We start from the raw sequence: 7,160 nt of genomic DNA, 5'->3' as shown, positions 1-7,160 counted from the left end.
TTTACCGCAGAGCCAGCGACCTTTAACAATCGCACAGGCTGCATCGTAGGATTTATTTCTACATTGTAATGCTGTACAAATCTGTCTGTATAGATTATACAGGAGTACTGTTGTAGAGGAAGAATTTCGATTGGCAGAGGATATTCTTTTTCATAAGTTAAATCATTCCGTTTTTTCATGTGCGGGGCGAAATAGTATTTCACATCTTCCGCAGCAAGAGAATTTTCCCACTGTATCCATTTTGGATCCAGTGACACTGTAGGCAGGTTTACTGGGCTGAATAGTGCCTCGAAGGCGGATTCTGCTGTGAGAACAGTGATCCTTTTGCCGTGTGCTAGTTCTCGTTCATTCGCTATTGCAGTTTGCACTGCTTTCACAGTATTTTCTGTGAGACTGAATGTTTTTTCTGCTTGTGTGTACAAGTGAGATTTATAAGCTATTGGTACAGTTTCTCCCTCATTAGAGGTCAGGTACGTGAATCTGCATCTTCCTGGGATGACTCGGATTACAAGGTCGATTGTATTGTCACGTGTATCTAATTTTGTTTTTGCTAACATGTCTGTTTGCAATGATCTCAAAATTTCTGTGTGTTTTTGAGTCCAGTTGATTGGTTTAAAATCAGGTTTAATTAGTTCGTAGAGAGGTTTAACCCTCTCCGCATAATTTAGAATGTAAGTTCTTCCGAAATTCAGGAAGCCTAGAATTGATTGTAAGTTCTTCCGCGTTTTGGTGCTTAGAGTACAGCGCACTTCTCTAAGAAGTTTTCCGCTAGGCTTTTTCCTTCACTTGATAATTTGTATCCTAAAAATAATACTGTCAGATGGGCAATTCTTGACTTTTTAAAGTTGAATTTGTAACCCTCAGCTGCAAACCCAAGTATTATGTTGTTCACCCTTTTCAAGTGAGTATCCAAGTCGTCGTCTGTTAGATAGATGTCATCGACATAAGATAAAGCCTCACCATCATATATTTGTAGTAACTCTGTTACTCTGGCTGAGAATAATCCTGGGCTGTTCTTGAATCCCTGTGGGAGCCTACAGAAATTTTTTGTGACCCCATTACTGAGAAAGCGGTCAAGTATCTGCTTTCTGGTGCAATATTTTGACAAAAGAAACCATTAGATATGTCTAATGTTGTTTTATATTTTTAGCGAACTATGTTATTCATTAGTGCAGCACTATGCGAATTTTGTACTGCAAATGTTTTGCAACATGAGTTAAGGTGTCTGTAGTCCAAACCTAGACGATATGAGTCGTCCGGTTTGGAGACAGGAAACAAAGGATTGTTCATTTGAGAGGTGCATGTTTCAATCACCCCCTGGTATTCAAGTTGATCTAAAATCTCCCTGACTTGTTTTTTAGCTTCCTGCTTAATTGGATACTGCCTTTGTGCAGTCGGTTGACTTTTTAACTGGATTTTGTGAGGAGGAGAGTCCTCATCCCATCCTACATGGTTTTTATATAATGCTGGTGCCTGGGCCACTGCCCATTTCCTTGCATATATATATTTAGTGTGAATCGGAATGTGATTCGAGAAGGCAGGCATAATCATGTCTTCGCCACGAGGGCACTCCCTGACAAACTCCGGGGGCCAATCTTTCTCAGCTAACAGGATGTCATAGCCTTTTGAGAGGTTATCCCAAAATAGACCCCTTATTTTTCTAGTCTTATCACCCTCTATACGCAGTGTTATTTCGTATATCTTATGAGGTTCGCTAACTCTGGTGTCTGCAGTTTCTACTTGAATGTATACATTCGTGCCCACTGTCTCCAGATGACTCATCAGGATCTTGCGAGCTATGGTGATTTCAGCTGCACTGTCTAGCATTGTCTGTGCCCACTCCCCGTTTTTCAGCTGTGTCCTCAGTATTCTCGGCATGTTCGATTACTCTAATACTGGCTACCTTCTTTCTTGGAAATTGTGATTTTTTACTTTGAGCAGGTTCCTTGTCTTTGGACTTGGTGTGCTCTCCTGGGTCTGACCGTCCTCTTCTTTCCGATTTCTGCGAAAAAGATCGAGAGGGACGTGTATCAATACGTTGATATCAATCAGGCTTCTTCAAGTTATCCCTATTTCTAAGGTTATATCTTTTCTCAGAGGGCTCCCTCTGGGGAGACTGGTGTTCTCGAGTCGGAGTTCTTTCCCTCCGTCGAGGAGACCTACCTCTGGACTGGAAAACTTTTTCCTTGGGAGTGGATTGTTTATTTCCATCCCAGCTCTTTTTAGGAGTGTTTGAATTATTTTTAATAAATAATTTTTCAGGATTTTCGAGTAGTTGGGGTTTCACTGGTTTCCCACCCAAGCTGTCTCTACCTAATTCTTCATAACATTTTTCTATAATTCTGGCAAGCTCAGTTGGTTGATCTGCTATATCTGTTTCCTTCAACTTCTGGCGGATCGCCACAGATGCTGCTTCTCATTTTATATTGGCTAGTAGTATAGCCGAGACCTGCTTGAAGTCTTTCAATAATTTCATACCAAGAGTTAAAGCAGGTTCTGGACCGTATTCATTCTGAATCTGTTTTAGCACATCTGGTATTACCGCCATGGACGGAACACCATGTGTTTTTGTGTAAATGGAAGCAAAGACTGCACCCCAAGTGACACAGTCCTCCACATGTGGTGCCACCCCCATTGGAAGGCAGATGGTCAGAATTCTGTGTTTTTCAATAGGGGTAGTATTTGGAAATACTGCCTCTATTTGAGTAATTTTCTGCGCTAACCAGAAAGGAATTTGTTCCAGTTTTATGGGTGTTTTACCAAGACATGATTGTATGTTCTGTGGTGTAATTTTATTTGTGTTCCCCTAATGAGGGGTCAACTGTGGGACATTAACAGCTGTTTGGACTGTTGCAGTCCGCATTACATATTGGACTAACTGTCGATATATTTTGATTAATGTTTTTAGCTGTGCTAAAAGTTCTTCTTTTGACATTTTTGCAATGTCCGCGTGTGGTGTGTAGCTGGCTAGAACCGGCCACGTTGCTCCTGGTCTACCTAGTGGACCGAGCCTGGTAATATGATCATTGTGTTTTAGGGCGCCTTTAAACCAGAGCAGATGCTCTTGGTATTTTAATGGGATTTCAATCTCCTCGAAAGGAGCGTACTCTTCAGGAGGTTCCTCTATTTTGTAATAGTGGAATTTGTGTGTTGCAGCGTTTGCCGCTGGAAATTTTATCCAAGAATAGAATACCTCTGTCTGCCGATATTCATGTGCCTCTATCACGAAGACGACTGTGCCACCTTGTGTTGTCAGTCCATTTTCTATAAGTTTTAGCGTTATAGTTTTTCTTATATTGACGGGGATGATTATTGCACCTGGTTCATTAACATCGGCGTCCCGTTGATTCGCATCTACTGCGGCTTCAGCGGTCCCGTTGTCTAGTACTGACATTGTATAAATGAAAGTTTTGCAGAGCAGGTCTCCAAGGAGACAAAGATTAGGTGCACAATATTTTTGAACACTGCATCCTTCAACGTTGAATAAACCAGAAGCTTTACATAGGAATCTCTTCCTACTAAGTTCGGGCGGATTTTAACCTTTCACCCACTCCAGACGTCCATTGGAGTATTTACGGGAGAAAGGGTCTGTGTGAAAAAGCACGACTGAGTTACTCTAACGTCTTGCGTTAGTTTTTATCACCTTACCAAACGTTGGGCGCCATGTAGTGTAGTTCCTATTTTCCCTATAGGCCCTGCGCATTGGAATAACATAAACAGCAGTGTAGACGTAAAAGTGCTGTCTTCCAGGTCTCTACTGACTATGTTAGACTTAATTGGGTTTGTACCAACTAGCTCAGAGGTCACTGGAAACTTTCTTGACTGAATAGGAAGTGATCAGCTCCCCTGGCTCAGACAAGAAGGGATTCAGTTTTCCAACAACCGCATAAACATGACAACTTTGCTCCTTAGAAGAAGAGTCAATCTCTAGAGTCGTGTGAAACAATAGACAGCTATTTCACTCAGTCAGTTGTGCAAGAATTACTTTCACCAGGATGCAGAGAATAGAGAGACGGGCGTTTTCAATAAAAGATATTATTTATTGAACAGTCTTTCTTCTCATGCAAGAGAAATGAATTGCCACAATTGCAAGACTTGTTATTATAAAAAGTGCGTACAGTAAAATGAGGATTGCGAAATAATACTGTAAAAGCATTGATATGGTTTCTTAGCCTTACGATAGTTAAAATGAATAAAATATATACATTCATATATACATTTAGCTAACGCCCTCAACTGGTGCTTCGAACTACGCCTACCCCAGTGTACCTGACCTAAGCCTAATACTTGGGAGGGAGTAAGTAGCAGTTTAAGTTAAGTTGGTTTTGCCAAGGGTTTGCCTCAAGAATTCTCTCTAAGGGTTTAGTCAACACTGTGCCTCTGGAATAGAATGTTGGAGGTCTTGTATCTCCTCTCAGGACTCGATATCCCAGTTACCCGCAAGGGTAGGCTGGAAACGCCAGAGCTGGATTTTCTCGGCAGGAGAAAAGACAGCATCTTTCTCAGCGCGTCAAGGAGGAGGAGCGGCAGCGTCCGTGGGCTTCTCGCATCTGCTGGGCTCTGCAAGGGACAGCTGTTCTGCTCCTGTATTCTCTACCACCATCGCTGTGTTTGCTTAAGGCAACGTTGGTATTATTTATACCTGGAAGGTGCCTTGTTTGACGTAAGTTTTTGGACATAAGACGTCAATAAAGATGTCACTAAGAACTGGTCGTTCTTACAGTGCTCATTAGAGTTCTATTACTAATGAAAACAAAGCAAGCGGGGCTTTACCAGGTTGCTGGGGGTTTTATCTGGTGAAAGAACTTGGTGTGTAATCTAGGAATCTAAGATAGTGGCTTCTGCTGTGTCATATACTGTAATGAGCTGCAGAGGCGAGTTTCTGAAATATGGCTCTGATCGTTTATGCCATTATAGGGGTATGGATGGATTATAGCCGTATAGGGGCATAAGATCACAATATTGATCGGGGTCCTAGATAGAACACAACACCTCCTTAGAATACCACCCATGAACTTACCACCAGACTGTCAGCCCTATGTTGCCATTCTTACTAATGTACCACCCTTGAAAGCTGACCAGCAAGAATCCTACCAAATGCTAAAAAACAAAATTATGCATTGGTTAAGGACAAATAGACCTCTCCCTAGGGAACTTGATGGCTTGATCCTAGGTGTCAGAAGGGTAGGGTGGGTAGGTTATGGGCACAAGCAGTTTGAAGGTGACTGTGTGGTGGTTAATTTTAAGGATGTTAGGGTTGCCCAAAGAATTTGCAACCTGAACCAGGGGACTGGTGGTGCTGGCATTGGGGTAGTAGATTTGACCTACTTCTACCTGAGATCTGTAGGTAACCAATGTGGTATCCACTTGGGAGGAAGATGGAGGCACAATTTTATCCCTCCAGAGAATCGCTTCACCCCTTTGCCTCTCCAGCCAGTAGCATGGTCAGGGCCATACGGGAGGATGCCAGGATATTGAAATGACATTTTCCCTGGGGTGGTTCCCTTGCCCCCGAGCCCGGGAGTTGTGCTGGAGTCTTATGTCCCAGGCCCTAGTAACGCCAGCCCGCCACTCTCTCCTGTTGTATGTAGCCCCCTAACTCAGGATCTTAATCCGGTTGTTGGGACTCAACAAGGAGAAAGTGCACTTTGGATACCACCCGAGAGGAAGGGGGCATCTAGCCCCGAACCTCGCAGCGAGCCTGCTGTGGCGGGTCCTGATCTATGGATTCTCAGCTGGAACGTTGCGGGTATTTTGAAGAAGCTGGCTCTACCCGACTGGAACACACTTGTGGAAGGCTACTCTATCTGCATTTTCCAAGAAACTTGGAGTAGGGAGCCTTGTCACAAGGTAGGTTACTCATCCTTTTTTGTACCAGCAGTGTCCCCCCTCTAGGGTAAGGGCCGCCCCTCAGGAGGCCTCCTTATATGGGTTGCTATTTCACTTGGTTGTCAAGTTACCCAGCATGTGTCAAATTCACCAGATCTACTGAGTATATCAATAAGGGGAACACGGGGAGGGCTGATTTTGGACATCTTCAATATCTACGCCAGGGGCACGAAGGGAGGCTTGCATTCACCTATAATATCAGGGTTGGAGTCTTTGCTTAGGCAGTGTCCCGATGGTTCTAATATCTTGGTCGCAGGGGACCTAAACTGTACGTTTGAGCCCATTGGGCTGGAGGACACCTTGGGAACCGCCGATGAAGATATTAGGAGAGGGATACCAGTCCTAACTATACCTCCCATCAGGAGATGGTCTCAAGTGGTGGTCCAAATTAACTCCTTAAATATGGAATTTGGCCTTAGGGCTGTTAACGGAAGGACGATGTCAGATCCTTCTGGAGCCCATACTTACAACAGGGCGTTCCACGCATCTAGGATTGATTATATTCTCCTCAACGTAAAACTTTGGACCTTCTTGCAGGATATGGAGGTACGCCCTTCAGTTGAGAGTGATCACAATCTCCTCTCTCTTGCCCTCTGTCCTCTGTGGATTGGGAACCAGGGGGTGCGTACGTCCCACTTATCGCCTACCCCTCAGGAAGTATTTCTGTGGCAGATGCTTGAAATGGAGCAAGCTAATCGTAGATGAAGAGAAAGTGCTAGCTATTGGGCACTCTTAGATACAGCTCAGTCTAAATTGGACTCGTTGATTCCTCAGTCTGGGGAAGTCACAGTGCTTTTTTGTGACACAACCAAGGCCCTTAGTGACCTTTTCATTCCCCCAAATAAGGCCTCACGATCTGGCAAGAGTAAGAAGTTGTCGAAACCGCCGGGCTGGTATACTCAAAAATGTAGGGGGAAGAAAAACGCCCTGATTGGTGCTGTTAAAAGCAAATCCCAGGATGCAATTAGACTGGCTAGGAAAGAGCACTCCCAGACCAATTTTGCAGCAAAGAGAGAATGGGAGGACAGGTTCTGGGCGGAGCTCATGGAAGCAAGTACGGGCAGGGATGCTAGAAGCTTCTGGAACCTTATAAGATCTAGGGGCAGGCCAGATAGCACTCTGATGACGTGCAACATCCCTGCCGAGAACTGGTTTAACCACTTCTCGTCCCTCTATTCCCCTATTGAGGTGGCTTCTTATACCACCTTCTCTATGGCTGACTGCATAGGGGGTACTGAGGGCGTTCCCTTTACTGCCAGAGAGGTGGAAGG

The sequence above is a fragment of the Lissotriton vulgaris genome, chromosome 10 (genome assembly GCF_964263255.1).
Source record: "Lissotriton vulgaris chromosome 10, aLisVul1.2, whole genome shotgun sequence".
Classification (NCBI taxonomy): domain Eukaryota; kingdom Metazoa; phylum Chordata; class Amphibia; order Caudata; family Salamandridae; genus Lissotriton; species Lissotriton vulgaris.
This window is presented reverse-complemented; position numbering follows the sequence as displayed.